The sequence below is a fragment of the Eubalaena glacialis genome, chromosome 12 (assembly GCF_028564815.1).
Source record: "Eubalaena glacialis isolate mEubGla1 chromosome 12, mEubGla1.1.hap2.+ XY, whole genome shotgun sequence".
Lineage (NCBI taxonomy): Eukaryota > Metazoa > Chordata > Mammalia > Artiodactyla > Balaenidae > Eubalaena > Eubalaena glacialis.
Genome location: NC_083727.1, coordinates 40700549 through 40722686, shown reverse-complemented (window position 1 = coordinate 40722686; position 22138 = coordinate 40700549). Strand labels below are relative to the sequence as shown.

The 22138-nt window shown below is 36.4% G+C and overlaps 1 pseudogene; it reads left to right on the top strand.

Annotated features, from left to right (window-relative positions):
• The first annotated feature begins 899 nt into the window (after window positions 1-899).
• Window positions 900-3123, top strand: LOC133102298 (matrin-3-like; annotated as a pseudogene).
• The last annotated feature ends 19015 nt before the right edge of the window (window positions 3124-22138 follow it).

Here is a 22138-nt window from a genome sequence, read left to right as displayed (position 1 = left end):
CTATTTTTTTAGAATGACAAAAGGGCATTCATAAAATTTTATGTCTAATTTACTTTGTTTATTCTATGGGTGTGACCCTTAATTGTTTGTTTTGCTATTTAATTCAGTGTTTGCTGAACAAAATGACAGGCATTTTGAGTCCCACTTTCCTGCATCCAGCATAACTGAGGTTATCAGACTGGACTCGCATATTCAGAAGAGGAAAACAGTCACTAAAATAAGGAGGCAAGAACTCCTTTTTTGTATCCATAACGTCTGGCACTACCCCTGGTATGTGGGAGAAACTAAATATTTATGAAAGGAATAATAATGTTGAGGGATATTAAATAGAATTCCCCACTTGTGCCAGGAAGAAAATGACAGAGAAAGAAGACAGGCTCTGGGGTTCGATAGATCTGGGCTTGTATTTCAGCAACGTCAATCATTAACTTCCTGGCACTAACAAGTGAACATCAGTTTCCTAATCTGTAAGGAAGTGTATAATGCCTAATTCACAGGGCTGTGAATTGTGGGGATTAAGTGAGATGGCACATAAGCAAAGCAACTAGCATAGTTCCTGGCACAAAGTTGTCATTCAGTAAGTTATTTTCCTACTCTCAACCCACTTTTTCAAACACTGTTTAAAAATTATCTCGAGAGAACAACGACCGCTGCTGAGGGTGCAAGCGACGTGTGCACGCTGAGTAGGGGGAGAGGCCTGGCACGTACTGAAATGGGACTGAGAGTTGTCGGCTGGTTCTCAGCTCAAAGAAGATTCTACAGTCCTTATTGATCCTTTTTCTTGACGTTACCATTTTTTGAAGCAAAGTTAACCTAGTTTTCTAGTTTGAGCTTTCTTTTTAGCCATCTTTTTAAAAAATTTTTTTAAATCTATAAACTAGACAAGAGATAGTTCTACAATGTCCAAGTCATTCCAGCAGTCATCTCTTGGTAGCTACTCGCAGGGTCATGGGCGTGACCTGTCTGCAGCAGGAATAGGCCTTCTTGCTGCTGCTACCCAGTCTTTAAGTATGCCAGCATCTCTTGGAAGGATAAACCAGGGTACTGCACACCTTGCTACTTTGACGAATCTTGGAATGAGTTCTTCATTGAATTAACAAGGAGCTCATAGTGCACTCTCTTCTGCTAGTACTTCTTCCCATAATTTGAATTCTGTATTTAACATTGGAAGTAGAGGTCCCCTCCCTTTGTCTTCTCAGCACCGTGGAGATGCATACCAGACCAGTAACATTTTGGCCAGCTTTGGTCTGTCTGCTAGAGACTTAGATGAACTGAGTCGTTATCCAGAGGACAAGATTACTCCTGAGAACTTGCCCCAAATCCTTCTACAACTTGAAAGGAGGAGAACTGAAGAAGGCCCTACATTGAGTTATGGTAGAGATGGCAGATCTGCTACATGGGAGCCACCATACAGAGTACCTAGGGATGACTGGAAAGAAAAAAAGCACTTTAGAAGAGATAGTTTTGATGATCATGGTCCTAGTTTCAACCCAGTGCTTGATTATGACCATGGAAGTCATTAGCAAGAATCTGGTTATTATGACAGAATGGATTATGAAGATGACAGATTAAGAGATGGAGAAAGGTGTAGGGATGATTCTTTTTTTGGTGAGACCTCACGTAACTATCATAAATTTGACAGTGAGTATGAGAGAATGGGACATGGTCCTGGCCCCTTACAAGAGAGATCTCTCTTTGAGAAAAAGAGGGGCACTCCTCCAAGTAGCAATATAGACGACTTCCATGGACTCTTACCGAAGGGTTATCCCCATCTGTGCTCTATATGTGATTTGCCAGTTCATTCTAATAAGGAGTGGAGTCAACATATCAATGGAGCAAGTCACAGTTGTTGATGCCAGCTTCTTCTTGAAATCTACCCAGAATGGAACCCTAACAATGATACAGGACACATTATGGGTGATCCATTCATGTTGCAGTAATATACAAACCCAGCACCAGGAATTCTGGTACCTCCACCTCCCTCATTTCATCTTGGGGGACCAGCAGTTGGACCAAGAGGAAATCTAGGTGCTGGAAATGGAAACCTGCAAGGACCAAGACACATGCAAAAGGGCAGAGTGGGAACTAGCCGAGTTGTTCACATCATGGATTTCTGGCAAGGGAAAAACTTGAGATATCAACTATTACAGCTGGTGGAACCATTTGGAGTTATTCAAATCATCTGATTCTAAATAAAATTAATGAGGCATTTATTGAAATGGCAACCACAGAAGATGCTCAGGCTGCAGTGGATTATTATACAGCTACACCAGCATTAGTATTTGGCAAGCCAGTGAGAGTTCATTTATCCTAGAAGTATAAAAGAATAAAGGCCTTTATTGAGATGGAGACCAGAGAAGATGCAATGGCAATGGTTGACCACTGTTTGAAAAAGGCCCTTTGGTTTCAAGGGAGATGTGTAAAAGTTGACCTGTCTGAAAAATACAAAACATTGGTACTTAGGATTCCCAACAGAGGCATTGACTTACTGAAAAAAGATAAATCCCAGAGAAGATCTTACTCTCCAGATGGCAAAGAATCTCCAAGTGATAAGAAATCCAAAACTGATGGTTCCCAGAAGACTGAAAGTACAACTGAAGGTAAAGAACGAGAAGAGAAGTCAGGTGAAGATGGTGAAAAAGATACAAAGGATGACCAGGCAGAACAAGAACCTAACATACTTCTTGAATCTGAAGATGAGCTACTTGTAGATGAAGAAGCAGCAGCAGCACTGCTAGAAAGTGGCAGTTCAGTGGGAGATGAGAAAGATCTTGCTAATTTAGGGGATGTGGCATCTGATGGGAAAAAGGAAACTTCAGACAAAGCTGTGTGAAAAAAGATGCAAATGCGAGTGCTTCAGCAACTGCGAAGAAAAAGCTTAAAAAGGTGGACAAGATTGAGGAACTTGACCAAGAAAATGAAGCAGCGTTGGAAAACAGAATTAAAAATTAGGAAAATACAGAACCAGGTGCTGAATCTGCTGAGAATGCTGATGATCCCAACAAAGATACAACTGAAAACGCAGATGGCCACAGTGATGAAAACAAGGAGGACTATACAATCGCAGATGAGTACGGAATTGGACCATATCAGCCCAATGTTCCTGTTGAAATTTCTGAGTAAATTGGCAGAAGAACACAGGCAGAAGAAGGAAGCTTAAGATGTGCAAGAAGCTTAATGATTTCAAAGAAAATAATGGTTCTTTGTTTTTAAATGTTAACCTTTTTAAAATACAATACAGATAGAAGCAAACTATTGTACTCTTTTGTTATAGTGGAAAAATAATAGACGTCTGTTCAAGTGTTAAGTGTTATAGCAAAAATACATATACGGTTAAGTTAATGAAGAATTGTTTTTGTTTTATCAAAATGGTAACAGACAGAAATACTTTGTAGAGACTGACTTCATATGCTACTTAAGACACTTGCACCACTAAGAAAGATACATAGAAACATTCAGAGAAATGAAATTTAGTAGTTCCAAGCTTCAAAGAAATGTCAAAACTTTTGATTCCATTCAATAAAGAACAAAACCAACTGTATTTTTATTACTTTCATTTGAAACGTTTCACATTTTAATCTGAGCCTTGCAGACTTTTCATTTGGAGTCTGAAGCATTTTTGGTTTTGTTTCATTTTTTGAGAACTTCATTAATGTGAGATTGGTAATTAAAATGAAGGTGCAGTTTTCTTTTAATGTCATGCTGTAGTTTAGGTAATAAGAAATATTAAGTAATTGGCTTTAGATTTTGTAATTTTTTCCCTAAGTTCCTGCTAGATTTCATATTCTAGTAGTCAACATATTTTTCAGTGAAATGTAAAAATATTCCCATTCTCTTTGACCAGTATTAATTTCTTGAGATCTTATTGCTTGTCACTTGAATCCTGTAGCTGTCATACATCTGGTATAAGCAACATTTGATTTTTGAAGTGTGTAGACCATCTCTTCATATTTTCAAGATGTAATTTTACATTTCTGCATTTTAAAAAAGTTTGGCCGTAATCTTAGACGCATGCTTCTAATTCATATACTTGCATATGTGACCTTTGTGAATAGAAATTTGCATGTATAATCTGTGTCCACTTGTAACTTTCTGGTTATATACTGCTTATATCTGTGGATTCAAGTTCTGAAGTGAGTACCAATAAAAAAAAAAAAACAAAAAAAAACCTAGGCCATGTTCATTGGTTATACATGTTTGAAATGTTAACCAATATATTTGTCAGTTGTGGTTTTTATTCACTGTTACACTTTTTTGCATGCTTTAACAAATTATTATATTTTTAATCTAGAGTGTTCCAAAGACTGCTACTAAAGATCTGAGTTTAAAAAAAAAATTATCTCTTTTACCATTTGGTATTGAATACGTTGCCTGTATCTGATTTCCATCATGGTGCTTCTTCTTTATAATAGCACTACTCTTACAGTGCATTATGCCTTGTCTAGTTTCTGGCCAAATGGCAAAGGATTATTTTTAAAAAGAAGGAGCACTGTGAACAAAACTCCCATTTTTTCCCACTGATTTCATCCCTGATCATGGCTTCTTCAATGAACAGTATGCACAGTTTTCAAACTATTTCATGTCTGTGTCCCTCGGTTCAAATTCTAAACACTGACACTGAATGATTAGGTCTATATACAAATTGTCTACCCATCATGGAATCACACAGTACAAACGTGACCACCCAAACCCATCACTTTAGCAAGGGCTCTGAGAGGGGTACAGTTTCAAAGAAGTGGCTGCTGTTGGAAAGTTATATAGACATACCTAGTTCACCTCATCTGATCCCATGCTCACCAAATTATCGTTTATTAATTTGGTTTACCTTGAAGCTTGCCTATTGAGGAAACATGCACTGGCATTTGGGAGTTATATTTCTCTTTGTAAATTAATAAATTGAATTCAGCAATATAAGCAAAAGGAGAGAAGATAAACATAGAGGATCCATCTACAAAAGGAAAATAGAAAAAAATACTTATGGGGAAGTAAGGAAAAGGGAGAACTAGAAAATTACTTGACTTTCTGTTCCTGAGGTTTGGCTTCTCATTCTGAACTTTCCATGAGATTCCCCTGTAGCCTGCAGATATATCACATTTTTGCTTGATCTACTTTGAGTGAGCTTTTGGTTTTTCAACTGTGGCCCATTGACAAAAATATTTTAAATCTTAGAAGCCTGAAACACTGCGTCAGACCTTATTGTCACACTGCAGTAAATTCTCCAAGGTAGTGCAGGCCTGTGAGGTTTCTTGGCAATCAGCCAACTGTAGCTCCCCTTCCTTGACTCAATAATATTTATTGATTTGCTTATTTGAACAAATTATCTCTAAGATAAAGTCTACAGTAATATATTTACTTGTACAAAGAAAATCATATAAGCCCTGAAGATTTTAATTAGCAATAAAATATGAAATGTTGTCACTGAGTTTTGCTTCCTCAACCAATTTTTTTTTTTAATCCAAGAAGTGATAGCAAGAAGGACATGAGAGTGGTATGAATAATATTATAAACCTAGCACTTTTACATTTTACAGATTACAAAGATAGTGATAGAATCCAAAATCTCCATATCTTTAATATATGTAATAGGTGTCACATTGGCTTCCTGTGTAGTTTTGTCTGAATCATGTTTAGGCCTTACTTCAACTCTCGAGACATAGAATACAACAATGGTCATTGATACTCATCACCACTTCAATTGCTTGCAGTAGACATAAGGAAAAGGCTAGCGTAGTATTATAAGTATTTGCATTCAAGTAGCTACAAGCCATGGCATGTGGAAAGAAAAAAGTGCTTTTAAGACACATAAAATACAATGTTATCCACTTACTAACTAAAGAATCAAGAACCCCAAAAAGGCAATTAAAAAAAAATAAAATAACTGAACTCACTGGGTTCAAATGTTAGAATAAAAGAAGAAAAATAAAGAAGAAAAGCATAAGGTAAAAGAAAATTTATTCCCTCAAATTTAATCATAGTAAATGCAAACTTACACTGTTTACACACCAAGTTAGTAAACCAATGAAAAAAAGCAGATTTTATATGTTCTTCTGTTGCTTGCTAATTAGCCTATGCCTACCAAAAATCTGGTCCTACTTTTTGATATCAAGACAGAGCTTCCTCAGGGCAAATTTGTTAGGGCTAGTGATTTCTTTTTCAGTAGCACTAAATAGACTTAAAGGAAGGAATAGAATCCCAGTGAAGAAAATACCCTGCCATCAGCTACTTCACATTTCAGAACAGAGCAGACAACCTCAGGGACCTGTGGGTAAACGGTAAATGACAACCAAGATTCTGCCCATTATTAATTCAGTATCTTGCTGTTTGCTTTTCTGTATAAACAAAACACATAATTAGTCTTGGCAGTTGAGAACCACAATTGCCTCTCACTATGTTGAACTCTTTGCTTCCCTTTTATTTATTTAGTTATTTATTAAAAATATTTATTTATTTAGGCTGCGCTGGGTCTTCATTGCGGCACGCAGGATCTTCCTTGCGGCATGCAGGATCTCTGCAGACTTCTTAGTTGCAGCATGTGAACTCTGAGTTGCGGCATGCATGTGAGATCTAGTTCCCTGACCAGGAATCAAACCCGGGCCACCTGCATTGGGAGCACCCACAGAACCACCAGGCAAGTCCTTGCTTCCCTTTCCTTTAAGTATTACAGAAGAATAATTTCATATGGGTGTAAAAAGCAGCCAATAGAAGAGAAGCATAAAAATGACTATTAAATTGTATCCTGGTGTATTGTCACTCCTGTGGTAATGACCATAATTTATGACACAACTTTATATTCTGCATATATCTTCAGAAGCTACTAAATGTGACTAACAGTAATTAAGAATAGCCCTGTGGAATAAGTCTTAAAACATTATCTGACAACTTGGCTAAGGGTGACAGAATTTTCTCTAAATAGCTCAGATTTTATAATAGTACTTAAATGAGAACTTATCCTCTCATGCAGCAACAGTTTTGTTTTGCCTTTTTAATGTATTTATTTATTTATTTATTTTTGGCTGCGTTGGGTCTTCGTTGCTGCGTGCAGGCTTTCTCTAGTTGCGGCGAGCAGGGGCTACTCTTCATTGTGGTGCACGGGCTTCTCATTGCTGTGGCTTGTCTTTGTTGCAGTGCACGGGCTCTAGGCACATGGGCTTCAGTAGTTGTGACTCGCAGACTCAGTAGTTGTGGCTTGCGGGCTCTAGAGCGCAGGCTCAGTAGTTGTGCACGGGCTTAGTTGCTCCGCGGCATGTGGGATCTTCCCGGACCAGGGCTCAAACCCGTGTCCCCCGCATTGGCAGGCGGATTCTTAACCACTGCACCACCAGGGAAGTCCATTGTTTTGTTTTCTGGACTAACTTTTCTCATAGTTAAACATAAAGCACTACTTATACTCACTATGAAAAACTGTTAATATGTAGTTGTGGTGGAGATAATAAGTTATACAGGGAAGAATTGAATGATTTATTTTTTCCCAAAGGTCTAATCCTTAGATCTACTTTAAACTGTTGTCTAAGGCAAAAAGTCAAGACAAATAATTCATTTTGATACCTAGCTGGTAAAGCTTTGAATAAAAGTTTGATAATCTGCAGCAAAATAGTCAGATACTAGGCTGAGGTTCAGAAACTCTTGCTATTGATTGTGTTCATTTTTATTTTAGAGGACCAATGTATTTCAGAAAAATGCTCCCTTGTGGTAGAGAATAACAACATGCTCATAACTTTCTTCTAAATATTCAAAGGTATGCTCAGAGAAACCTGTATTTTTGACCCTTCAATAAGTTGTTTGTAAATATGAATCAAAAGAAGTGTCAGTCTCATGCCTAGCATAAAATCCCTAGCTTTTTTACATGAACAATATTTTCAACTATTGATTTATCTTCATTTAAACCTCAAACATTTTTCAAATGACTACACAGTCTGTAACATAATATAATACCTCAAAACTTATTCCTAATCTAAAAACTCATTTTGGGATGTGTTTAGGCAATAATATAAAGCAATCAAACATTTTATCACTTGGTAATAACATTGTATCAAATTATCCACTCCTGATTATACTTTCTCATGATGAAATGAGGTATCAGAATAAGCTGTGTCAGAGAAACTGGAAAGTAAATAAGATTTACTGAACTGGGTACTGGTCAGTATTGCTATTCTGACCCTCCCTTTCTCTTTCACTTTCCAATAGAATGTTTCAAAGTAGCAGAAATTCTTTCTTACTGAATTTTAAAAAATCACCTGATTGATAAGGCATTAAGTTCTCCATTCTCTCATTTTTGTTTAAACAAAATAAGGAATAAAATGATCAGAGATTCAAAAACTGATACAAAGATTCAAAAAGGGTAGCTCAACTAAATATTCTGATGAAACAGCATTTTAATATTATTTTTGTCAACTTTTGGAAATAAAGGACACTATCCAAAACACATGCTTAATTATACTTACCACTAATATGTTAACTATTTTAAGGTGTAAAATATCATTATTTTTTGACTAGGATCAATTGATCTTCATTTTCTTTCTGAAAGTAGAGCTTAGTCTTACTAAGCCTGCCATATGTCTAAAGAATCCACAATTTGTAATTACAGTTATTTTTTCATATTTATTTTGCCAGTTGAATAATAAGCATAATTGAGGACTGGATAATTAATATATATATAAGTATATGTCTATATTAATTATCATTTATTCTGATTTTTTTCCTGTTTTACAACTCCATTTGCTGCAGAAAAAAAAAATAGTAGGATATTTTCATATCCTCTTTCTTTCCCTGCCCACTAAAAATATTTCTCTTTTGCCTGTTAAATTCCTGGGTCTTAGGCAGTCAGGTTACCAGGCAAGGGAAGAATTGAAAGGAGTCAGAGCCAGTTGGATTGCTTTAAATTGGAGATGACAAAGAGTTGCAAAAGAAAATTATGGAAAAGAAGAAAAAATAAAGGAAAGGAGGGCAAGAAAAGTAAAGATCAATACTGACTGGCTTTAGGGGATGTTTGAAGCATTGCGGATGGAAGTTTAGGTTGATCTTGTCTACCTTGTGGGGCAGGACTCTAAAAGATAGGTGAAAAAGAGGATTCAAAGAACTTTGTTATATGTTATGACTGAAACTCCTCTTTGGTGGTTTTTTAGGGGGGATTACATTGGTCAATTAAGTTGCTTTTTAAATTTTTAGGAATGTTGTATTATGTTTTTCATTTGTGTGTTAGTTTTCCAATTACACACCATGTTCAGGTTGATTTCAGAGTGAGAACAATAAGGTCCAGCTTTATATGGGTGATAACATAGATTATGGATTATTGTTCTATGAGGTGGTAGATATTTAATTTATAATTTCAAAGCAAATTAGTCTTATTTTTCATTTTCTTCCAAGTTTTATTGTAAGCCCTAACATAATAATCCAGATGATTAAGAAACTGATATATTCAGTATCTTCTATTGGTTACAAGTACTGAATAGTTCACACAAATTAAAACAGATTGTGGCATTGTAAGACCACAATAACGCATAACTAACATTATTGAATATTTATTCCGTGCCTGGCTTTATTCAAACCATCTCACACACATTAATTAATTTGACATGCTCACTACAACTCCATGATGTAGAATTGTGTTTTTCCCTGTTTTTCCAAAGAGCAAACTGAGGCAGGAAAAAGATAAATAACATGCTCAAGGTCACACAATACCAGCTGGTAGATAATGGTGCTATATTCAAAACCATATAGTCAGGTTTCAGAGCCTGCCTTCTTAACCTCTAGATTATACCATCTCTTTAATCAAGGCTTATATTTAATCTCTAAACGATAAAACATTATATTACTGGTACTTACCCAAATAGAAAAACATATTAAGGCATTTAATAATTAATAACAAAACATATGAAAGAAAATCAATTTTCACAGTATGAATTGTAAAACAATCCTATTCTCAATAATACAAATAATATATTTGTACTGTATTTTGTTTATGTTCTACCCAATCCATCTACTCACCTTGCTTTCTGGCTAGAGCTGTCATTATTACAACTACTGAGTATTGCACACATAAATCTTGCTGCAATTTATTTGAGAAAAAATAGAAAAATCACTTTTTTCTACATTTTCTCTTAAGTGAGGAAAAGCATAGTGTGTCAGGGTGTTTCAGACTTATAAAGGAAAAATTTGGACAAGGGCGTCTAAGAACATGTAATTTCTACTCACATATGCTACAAAACAATGGAGGCTGTCTGCAGAGAGTAATGATAAATAGATTGATGGAGAAATAATTATATATTGTATACTGTAAATTATTTAATATATACCATATATATTTGACAACACTAATAGATATGTCATATTGTTGAATCAGATTGATAGATAATTATATGTTATATACTGTAACTTATTTAATATATATGATATGTATTTGGCAAAACTAATAGATATAAATCCTATTGTTGAATCTCGTTGCTTCCTGAGAAAGTTTTATCAGATTTATCCATTGTTGCTCTAGGGGCATAATAGGGCTGATGGGTGTGAACCCTAGGGACACAGACATATCCATTAAAGTTCATGGTCACCTTAAAAAGTAATGCATGGGAAATGGTCCCAGCAAGGCACTAGAAGGGTCAATCTATGAAGAAATCTATCCAATGATCACCATGTAACAATCATGATGGGGTAGCTATGGAGCAACATTTCCTTCACCATCTCAATAAATAATTCTCCTGAGGATGACCTATACTGAGGCTTTAACAGGATCATCCTCCGTAGTTGAAAGAAAATTGCCACTTCTATAGGAAATTGCCTAGAAAACAACTTTCTCATAGAACAACAACCTAAGTCACTTCAAAATGTAGTACTTAAGGGACTGTTTTGAGAATGGTGAGAACATTACTAGCATTCTAAGAGGGTGTTCCCAGAATCACCTAGACTAGACTGATTTCTAAACCATCCTATTGTGTTTTTCCAAAGGACTCCTTAAATGTGGAATTTAAAACCCAAGAACTTTTCATTGTGTGGATGAGTTCATCCACAAAGGTATTTAGTTGACTCTGAAAATATTTTGTAACTTTTTGTGTGTGTATGAGTGATCTTTTTAGTGCAAAGAGATGAATGTCTTACGGGAGACCCTCAGAAAAATCTCATTTGCAGAACTTGAAATATCTGCTACCACCAGGTAATGATTTCTTTCCTCCACATGGGATGTAGGTGAACTTAAGGAACCATGATTTTTGTCTATTGTTCTTACTCAGAGAAGTATCAATATCTATGGCCCTTTCCTAGAAAATAGGCTGCTATCTCTGCTAGGAAAGAGAATTTCTTGCAGTGTGTAAATCCTCAGCTCATAACAACTTGGTTTAGGTATCAGTCTTGTTTTTTCTGTTTCTGTGAAGGGTAAGGAGAAACTTGCTCTTAGTGCCCCAAATGAGGTGTGAGGATTATGAGTGGGTCTAACCACGGGCCCACAATTTCTTCCCTGAGGAAAGTAATAAAAGGGCTTGGAACACCTTCACGCCTTCTGACATTAACCCAATCCTGCTGGTAGAAGCTCCACTGTAGGTGTTCGGCATGTCGTTTGTCATTCACTCCCACCTCTGAGACTCCAAACCATCTGGAAAATTAAAGAATCCCACTTCAGGCAAAGGGCAGGAACAGTATAAGAGAGGGTGAGGGGAAAATGTGCTGACCTGAGAACTTGGCAAGTATGTGGAGTTTGTAAAACTAAAGGCAAAAAAAAATGTACATGAGCAATTCACTCTAGTTGATAAAGTTTTTTCTCCACAGTGGTATAGGTTAACAGTTTTAATACTGCTATCCATTATGTTGGAATTGAAAAATTAAGTAAATAGATGGCAAGTGGTGAGAGCCAGTGTCTCACTGCTGGAGTGAGAGTTTACAGATAAGTAGAGGAGGCTAGAATGATCCATGTGGTAGTGGATTAAAGTTGGAGATATCAGTATGAACTCATGTTTAGCTTAATATAGATACAGATGGTTACATATAGAAATATTTATTAGATATGTATATATTCACAGGTCAGTATACACATAGGTATTTCCTTGCTCTATCAGCTGAGAGGGCCTGGAAGCCATAACACCTCAAAAGCAAAGAGCACAACTAGCACTCAGATCTGGTTTCTAAGATCCTTCTCCAGTAAAAGGAACAAGAGATCGTTGGATAAATGGCTGATTCTAGGACTGGCTTAGGCAATAGACAACATGTACTGGATTATCTTGTAGTGTCAGAAAGTAAGGAAGTGCTCAAAATAAAACAAAAACCTGCAATGATGGGGGTATGTCAAAGGGACACAGAAGCCAACTAAAAGATATCCCAATGGCCAAAATTGGCACAATTTGAGCGATAAAATAGTGTTGGATTATAACACAGTATAAAATAAATGTCTGTGAGTTCATAATAACATAAACTAGTGATTGAATAAATAAATAAGTGGGGGAGAAGACACAAATCTCTCATGCATAGAATTCCAAATAATTTATGTAGATACTCTGCCCTCAAGGAGAGAGAGCATGACTCCCACTCAAGTGTGGGCTGTTCATAGTGACATCCTTCCAAAAATTACAGTATGGAAAGAGAGAAAGAAAAGAGTAACTTTACTGTGGAGAAACCTGACAGACACTGGCTCAACCAGGTTATCAAGGTCAACATCAGTAGTTTAAGTCATGTTAATGGTATGTACCCTTGATATGATGCAATGAAAACAGCACTTTAACTCTGTAGTCTTCCTCTCAAAACCCACAATATCCATCTAATAGTGAGAAAAATATCAGAAAAACCATAATTGAGGGACATTCTAAAAAATACCTAAGCAATACTTTTTAAAACTGTCAGGGTCATCAAAAACAAGTCTGAGAAACTGCCACAGCCAAGAAAAGCTTAAGAAAATATGACAACTAAATATAATGTGGTATCCTGAATGAGACCCTGGAACAATAAAAGGACATTTGGTAAAAACAAAGAAAATCTCAATGAAGACTTTACATATATATAGACTTTTGTTAATAGTAAAATATCAATATTGGTTCATTAATTGTAATAAATGTACCATACTAATGTAAGATGTTAATAATATGGGAAACTGGGTGAAAAGTATGTGGTAATTCTCTGTACTATCTTTGCAAATGTTTTGTAATTCTAAAACTCCTCTAAAAAATAAAGTTTATTAATCCAGCAATTCCACTCCTGAATATATATTCGAAAAAAACAAAAACATTAATTTGGAAAGATACATGCACCCCAGTGTTCATAGCAGCATTATTTACAATTGCCAAGATATGGAAGCAACCTAAGTGTCCATTAACAGAAGAATGGATAAAGAAGACATTGTGTGTGTGTGTGTGCATGTGTATACACACAATGGAATACTATTCAGTCATAAAAAAGAATGAAATTTTGCCATCTGCAACAACATGGATGGACTTGGAGTGTATTATGCTAAGTGAAATAAGTCAGACAGAGAAAGACAAATACTGTATGATATCACTTATATGTGGAATCTAAAAAATAAAACAAACTAGTGAATATAACTAAAAAGAAACAGACTCACAAATATAGAAAACAAACTAGTGGTTACTGGTGGGGAGAGGGAAGAGGGGAGGAGCAAGATAAGGGTAGAGGATTCGTACCTCTTAGGTACAAACTATTATGTATAAAATAAATAAGCTACAAGGATGTATTATACAATGCAAGGAATATAACCAGTATTTTGTAGTAACTATAAATGGAATATAACTTAAAAATTGTGAATCACTATGTTGCATACCTGTAACTTATGTAATATTGTACATCAACTGTACTTCAATTTTAAAAAATGAAAACAAAACTTTATTAGAAAAAAGTTCAAATCTCACTGTGTGTATCTTTTTGAATTTATGGTTCTTCTGCAAGTACTGGCAGCCTTCTCTGCTTTAACATATATTTAAATGCTCTTACCAAAATAACGTAAAATGTTAAACAACTTTTAATATAATATGTGACTCTTTAATGATGAAAGAATCACATACTCATTGTGACTGGGGAACTAACACAGAGATATATAAAGTTAATTATCACACTGCTCCTCTATTCTGCACTACTAACAGTCAAGTGTGTACCCTTCAGACCATTCTTCATGTCATAAAAACACATATATAGGTTTTTTTTTAATGAATCACATTATGTACATTACTCTGGAGTTTGAATTTATCACTGCATGTCACATCACACATGAGCATTCTCCCACATAAATATACAGTGTGAACTCTCTACATAATGCCACAAAATTCCATGTATGGGAATACTAGAGTTTATTCAGCTATGACTTTATGGATCCTATTCAGGTTGTTTTCAGTTTTTACCCTCTATAATTTAATAAATAGCTCTTACAGATATTCTGCTACACTCATGCTTTTATTTCTATAGAGTAGTTTCTCTGTGGTGTATAGGTATTGCTAATTTAAATAAATTTTCTAAGTTTACGTTCCAAAAAGTTGGGAATTAACATTCTAACTAACAATGTATGATAGTAACTCTTTCATTATACCCTCACCAAGCTAGATGTCTTTCTTTTAGAGTTTTACCAATTTGATGAATGAAAAATGCCATCTTGTTTGCTTTAATTTCCATTTCCTTGACTAATAGTGAGATTGAGTATCTTTTCATATATTTATTTATCATTTGGATTTCCTCTTAGTGGTTTTTCCATTCATCATCTGCCCATTCTTTATTTATTTATTTATTTTTGGCTGCGTTGGGTCTTTGTTGCTGCGTGTGGGCTTTTCTCTAGTTGCAGTGAGCAGGGGCTACTCTTCGTTGCGGTGCCCGGGCTTCTCATTGTGGGGGCTTCTCTTGTTGCGGAGCACAGCCTCTAGGCACACGGGCTTCAGTAGTTGCGGCACGTGGGCTCAGTAGTTGTGGCTTGCAGGCTCTAGAGCGCACGCTCAGTAGTTGTGGCACATGGGCTTAGTTGCTCCACGGCATGTGGAATCTTCCTGGGCCAGGGATCAAACCCATGTCCCCTGCATCTGCAGGTAGATTCTTAACCACTGCACCACCATGGAAGCCCCCCATTCTTTTTCTATTGGATTGTCTGTGTTTTTTCTTAACAAGTTTGGAGATATTTTTATTTAGGAGTGTTACCCCTCTATGTCATATATAACATGGGGTTAATAACATGGCTACTGCAAAACATTATTGTGAGAATTAAATGATTTAATATATATAAAGCACTTAGAACAGGGCCTGGTTCATGGCAAATGCTAGTTAAATGTTAGTTGCTATTATGATTACTACTATTACTATTTTCCCCCACAAACATACTTTATCTTTTAAACTTATTTGGGGGAGTTCCCTGATGGTCCAGTGGTTAGGACTCCACATTTCCACTGCAGGGGTCACAGGTTCCATTCCTGGTCCAGGAACTAAGATCCCACATGCTGCACAGTGCAGCCAAAATTTAAAAATAAAAATAAATTTAAAAAATAAACTTATTTGGGATATCATTTACTGTAAAACATGTTTTTAATTTTGAGTTAAAAAAATATGTCTACTTTTTCTTTGCATCATGCTTAGAAAGATTCTCCTGGCCACTTTGTATAAATTTTTTTCTATAATTTTGTCTAATACTTTTATTGTCTTTGTTTTAACATTTAGACTTTTAATCAAACTTTTTTTAAAATATTTATTTATTTATTTATTTTGGACTGTGCTGGGTCTTCGTTGTGGCATGTGGACTTCTTAGTTGAGGCATGTATACAGGATCTAGTTACTGATCATGGGTCAAACCCTGGCCCCCTGCATTGGGAGCATGGAGTCTTACCCACTAGACCACCAGGGAACTCCCTAGACCTTTAATCAATCTTGAATTTAGTTTTATATATGGGAAGAGAGGGAGGTCCTTTTTATTTTTTTTTAGATGGCTATAACCCATTATGTTAACATCATTTATTAAATAATCCTTTACACAATTAATTCATATACCACTATTATAATATGTTAATTTTCTGTATATCCTGTATCTATTTCTGAATGTTTTATCTACTACATATAATAGTTATTTCTTCTCATACCAATAGCTTACTGATTTGATTGCAGTGGCTTTATAGCAAAGTTTAATATCTAGTAAAGCAATTTCTCCATCATTGTTCTTTTTCCTATCTTTATTGTTTACTCCTGTCTATTTATTCTTCCATTTGAGTTTTAAATAAAACTATTCTTCTCATATGGAGAATTGTGGGTGAGGGAAGGATGCTTTCTGCATGCCTTTTAGGAGACTGTGGTGAACTTGAGTCCCATCACTCACAACAGCAGCTATCACCACACACTGTATTATCTGTAGTCTATTCTTCTTTCCCTGTCTCGGTCTCCATGCTACCACACTCCTACTTTCTGCCAAATAAATGCTTTGCCACTATGACCTTGTCGGAAGCTCTGCTTTGGGGAGAACACAAACTAAGATGCCTTTTCTTTTTTTTAAAATAAGAATAAAAATATGTCATAGGAGATTGGTTCAAGATGGCAGAGTACAAGGACGTGCTGTCACTCCCCCTTGCGAGAGCACCAGAATCACAACTAACTGCTGAACAGTCATCGAAAAGAAGACACTGGAACTCACGAAAAGAGATACCCCACATCCAAAGACAAAGCAGAAGCCGCAATGAGATGGTAGGAGGGGCGAAATCACAATAAAATCAAATCCCAAAATTGCTGGGTGGGTGACTCACAAACTGGAGAACACTTATACCACAGAAGTCCACCTACTGGAGTGAAGGTTCTGAGCCCAACGTCAGGCTTCCCAACCTGGGGGACCGGCAACAGGAGGAATTCCTAGAGAATCAGACTTTGAAGGCTTGAGGGATTTGATTGCAGGACTTCAACAGGACTGAGGGAAACAGAGACTCCACTCTTGGATGGCACACACAAAGTAGTGTGCACATCAGGACCCAGGGGAAGGAGCAGTGACCCCATAGGAGACTGAATCAGACCTACCTGCTAGTGTTGGAGGGTCTCCTGCAGAGGTGAGGGGTGGCTGTATCTCACCATGAGGACAAGGTCACTGGCAGCATAAGTTCTGGGAAGTGCTCCATGGCATTAGCCCTCCCAGAGTCCGCCATTAGCCCAACCAAAGAGCCAGGTAAGCTCCAGTGCTGGGTCACCTTAGATCAAACAACCAACAGGGAGGGAACCCAGCCCCACCCATCAGTAGACAAGCAGATTAAAGTTTTACTGAGCTCTGCCCACCAGAGCAACACCCAGCTCTACCTACCATCAGTCCCTCCCATCAGGAAGCTTGCACAAGCCTCTTAGATAGCCTCATCAACCAGAGGGCAGACAGCAAAAGCAGGAAGAGCTACAATTCTGCAGCCTGTGGAAGGAAAATCACATTCACAGAAAGATAGACAAAATGAAAAGGCAGAGGACTATGTACCAGATGAAGGAACATGATAAAACCCCAGAAAAACAACTAAATGAAGTGGAGATACGCAACCTTCCAGAAAAAGACTTCAGAATAATGATAGTGAAGATGTTCCAGGACCTCGGAAAAAGAAAGGAGGCAAAGGTCGAGAAGATGCAAGAAATGTTTAGCAGAGACCTAGAAGAATTAAAGAACAAACATCTAGAAGAATTAAAGAACAAAAAACACAGATGACTAATACAATAACTGAAATGAAAAATACACTAGAAGGAATCAATAGCAGAATAAATGAGGCAGAAAAACGGATAAGTGACCTGGAAGACAGAATGGTGGAATTCACTGCTGCAGAGCACAATAAAGAAAAAAGAATGAAAAGAAATGAAGACAGCCAAAGAGACCTCTGGGACAACATTAAATGCAACAACATTCGCATTATAGGGGTCCCAGAAAGAGAAGAGAGAGAAAGGACCCGAGAAAATATTTGAAGAGATTATAGTTGAAAACTTCCCTAACATGGGAAAGGAAATAGCCACCAGAGTCCAGGAGCCACAGAGAGTCCCAGGCAGCACAAACCCAAGGAGAAACACACCTATACACATAGTAATCAAATTGACAAAAATTGAAGACAAAGAAAAATTATTGAAAGCAACAGGGGAAAAACGACAAATAACATACAAGGGAACTCCCATAAGGTTAACAGCTGATTTCTGAGCAGAAACTCTACAAGCCAGAAGGGAGTGGCATGATATATTTAAAGTGATGAAAGGGAAGAAGCTACAACCAAGATTACTCTACCTGGCAAGGATCTCATTGAGTTTCAACGGAGAAATCAAAAGCTTTACAGAGAAGCAAAAGCTAAGCGAATTCAGCACCACCAAACCAGCTCTACAACAAATGCTAAAGGAACTTCTCTGAGTGGGAAACACCAGAGAAGAAAAAGACCTAAAAAACAAACCCATAACAATTAAAAAATGGTAATAGGAATATACATATAGATAATTGCCTTAAACGTGAATGGATTAAATGTTCCAACCAAAAGACACAGGCTCGCTGAATGGATACAAAAACAAGACCCATATATATGATGTCTAAAAGAGACCCACTTCACACCTAGGGACACATACAGACTGAAAGTGAGTGGATGGAAAAAGATATTCCATGCAAATGGAAAACAAAGGAAAGCTGGAGTAGCAATATTCATATCAGTTAAAATAGACGTTAAAATAAAGAATGTTACAAGAGACAAGGAGGGACACTACATAATGATCAAAGGATCAATCCAAGAAGATTATATAACAATTATAAATATATATGCACCAAACATAGGAGCACCTCAGTACATAAGGCTAACAGCTATAAAAGAGGAAATCGACAGTAACACAATAATAGTGGGGGACTTTAACACCTCACCTACACCAATGGACAGATCATCCAGACAGAAAATTAATAATGAAACACAAGCTTTAATGACACAATACATGAGATAGATTTAATTGATATTTATAGGACACTCCATCCGAAAACAACAGATTACAATTTCTTCTCAAGTGCACATGGAACATTCTCCAGGATAGATCACATCTTGGGTCACAAATCAAGCCTCGGTAAATTTAAGAAAATTGAAATCATATCAAACATCTTTTCCAACCACAATGCTATGAGATTAGAAATAAATTACAGGGAAAACAATATAAAAAACACAAACACATGGAGGCTAAACCATACATTACTAAATAACCAAGAGATCACTGAAGAAATCAAAGCGGAAATCAAAAAATACCTGGAGACAAATGCCAACAAAAACACGATGACCCAAAACCTATGGGATGCAGCAAGAGCAGTTCTAAGAGGGAAGTTTATAGCAATAAAATCCTACCTCAAGAAACAAGAAAAATCTCAAATAAAAAATCTAACCTTACACCTAAAGGAACTAGAGAAAGAAGAACAAACAAAACCCAAAGTTAGTAGAAAGAAAGAAATCATAAAGATCAGAGCAGAAATAAATGAAATAGAAACAAAGAAAACAATAGCAACGATCAATAAAACTAAAATAGCAAAAATCAATAAAACTTCTTCTTTTTCATTCCTTTTAGAAATGAAAAAGGAGAAGTTACAACAGACACCGCAGAAATACACAGCATCATCAGAGATAAGTACAAGCAACTCTATGCCAATAAAATGGACAACCTGGAAGAAATGGACAAATTCTTAGAAAGGCATAAACTTCCAAGACTGAACCAGGAAGAAATAGAAAATATGAACAGACCAATCACAAGTAAGGCAATTGAAACTGTGATTAAAAATTTTCCAACAAGCAAACACCCAGGACCAGATGGCTTCACAGGTGAATTCTATCAAACATTTAGAGAAGAGCTAACACCCATCCTTCTCAAACTCTTCCAAAATATAGCAGAGGGAGGAACACTCCCAAACTCATTCTACAAGGCCACCATCACCCTGATACCAAAACCAAACAAGAGATACTACAAAAAAAGAATATTATGGACCAATATCATGAATGAATATAGATGCAAAATTCCTCAACAAAATACGAGCAAACAGAATCCAGAAACACATTAAAAGGATCATACACCATGATCAAGTGGGATTTATCCCAAGGATGCAAGGATTCTTCAATATACACAAATCAATCAATGTGATACACCATATTAACAAATTGAAGAATAAAACCCATATGATCATCTCAATAGATGCAGAAAAAGCTTTTGACAATATTCAACACACATTTATGATAAAACTCTCCAGAATATGGGCATAGAGGGAAACTACCTCAACATAATAAAGGCCATATATGACAAACCCACAGCCAACATCGTTCTCAGTGGTGAAAAACTGAAACCATTTCCACAAAGATCAGAATAAGACAAGGAATAAGACAAGGTGGCCCACTCTCACCACTATTATTCAACATAGTTTTGGAAGTCCTAGCCACGGCAATCAGGGAAGAAAAATAAAAGGAATACAAATTGGAAAAGAAGAGGTAAAACTGTCACTGTTTGCAGAGGACATGATACCATACATAGAGAATCCTAAAGATGCCACCAGAAAACTACTAGAGCTAATCAATGAATTTGGTAAAGTTGCAGGATACAAAATTAATGCACAGAAATCTCTAGCATTCCTATACACTAACAGTGAAAGATCAGAAAGAGAAATTAAGGAAACAATCCCATTTACCATTGCAACAAAAAGAATAAAATACCTAAGAATAAACTTACCTAAGGAGGTAAAAGACCTGTACTCAGAGAACTATAAGACACTGATGAAAGAAATCAAAGATGACACAAACAGATGGAGAGATATACCATGTTCTTAGATTGGAAGACTCAATATTGTGAAAATGACTATACTACCCAAGGCAATCTGCAGATTCAATGCAATCCCTATCAAATTACCAGTGGCATTTTTTACACAAATAGAACAAAAAAAATCTTAAAATTTGTATGGAGACACAAAAGACCTTGAATAGCCAAAGCAGTCTTAAAGGAAGAAAACGGAGCTGGAGGAATCAGACTCCCTGACTTCAGACTATACTACAGAGCTACAGTAATCAAGACAATATGGTACTGGCATAAAAACAGAAATATAGATCAATGGAACAGGATAGAAAGCCCAGAGATAAACCCATGCACCTATGGTCAACTAATCTATGGCAAAGGAGGCAAGGATATACAATTGAGAAAAGACAGTCCCCTCAATAAGTGGTGCTGGGAAAACAGGACAGCTACATGTAAAAGAATGAAATTAGAACACTCCTTAACACCATACACAAAAATAAACTGAAAATGGATTAGAGACCTAAATGTAAGACTGGACACTATACAACTCTTAGAGGAAAACATAGGAAGCACACTCTGACATAAATAACAGCAAGATCTTTTTTGATCCACCTATAGAGTAATGGAAATAAAAACAAAAATAAACAAATGGGACCTAATGAAACTTAAAAGCTTTTGCAAAGCAAAGGAAACTACAGTCAAGACCAAAAGACAACCCTCAGAATAGGAGAAAGTATTTGCAAATGAATCAATGGACAAAGGATTAATCTCCAAAATATATAAATAGTTCATGCAGCTCCATATTAAAATAACAAACAACCCAATCCAAAAATGGGCAGAAAACCTAAATAGACATTCCTCCAAAGAAGACATACAGATAGCCAAAAAGCACATGAAAAGCTGCTCAACATCACTAATTATTAGAGAAATGCAAATCACAACTACAATGAGGTATCACCTCACACCAGTTAGAACTGGCATCATCAGGAAATCTACAAACAACAAATGCTGGAAAGGGTGTGGAGAAAAGGGAACCCTCCTGCACTGTTGGTGGGAATGTAAATTGATACAGCCAGTATGGAGAACAGTATGGAGGTTCCTTAAAAAACTAAAAATAAAATTACCATATGACACAGCAATCCCACTGCTGGACATATCCCCAGAGAAAACCATAATTCAAAAAGTCACGTGGATCCCAATGTTCATTGCAGCACTATTTGCAATAGCCAAGTCATGGAAGCAACCTAAATGCCCATCGACAGTGGAATGGGTAAAGAAGATGTGGTACATATACAATGGAATATTACTCAGCCATAAAAAGGAATGAAATTGGGTCATTTGTAGAGACGTGGATGGTTGTAGAGATGTGGATGGATCTAGAGACTGTCATACAGAGTGAAGCAAGTCAGAAAGAGAAAAACAAATATCGTATATTAATGCATATATGTGGAACCTAG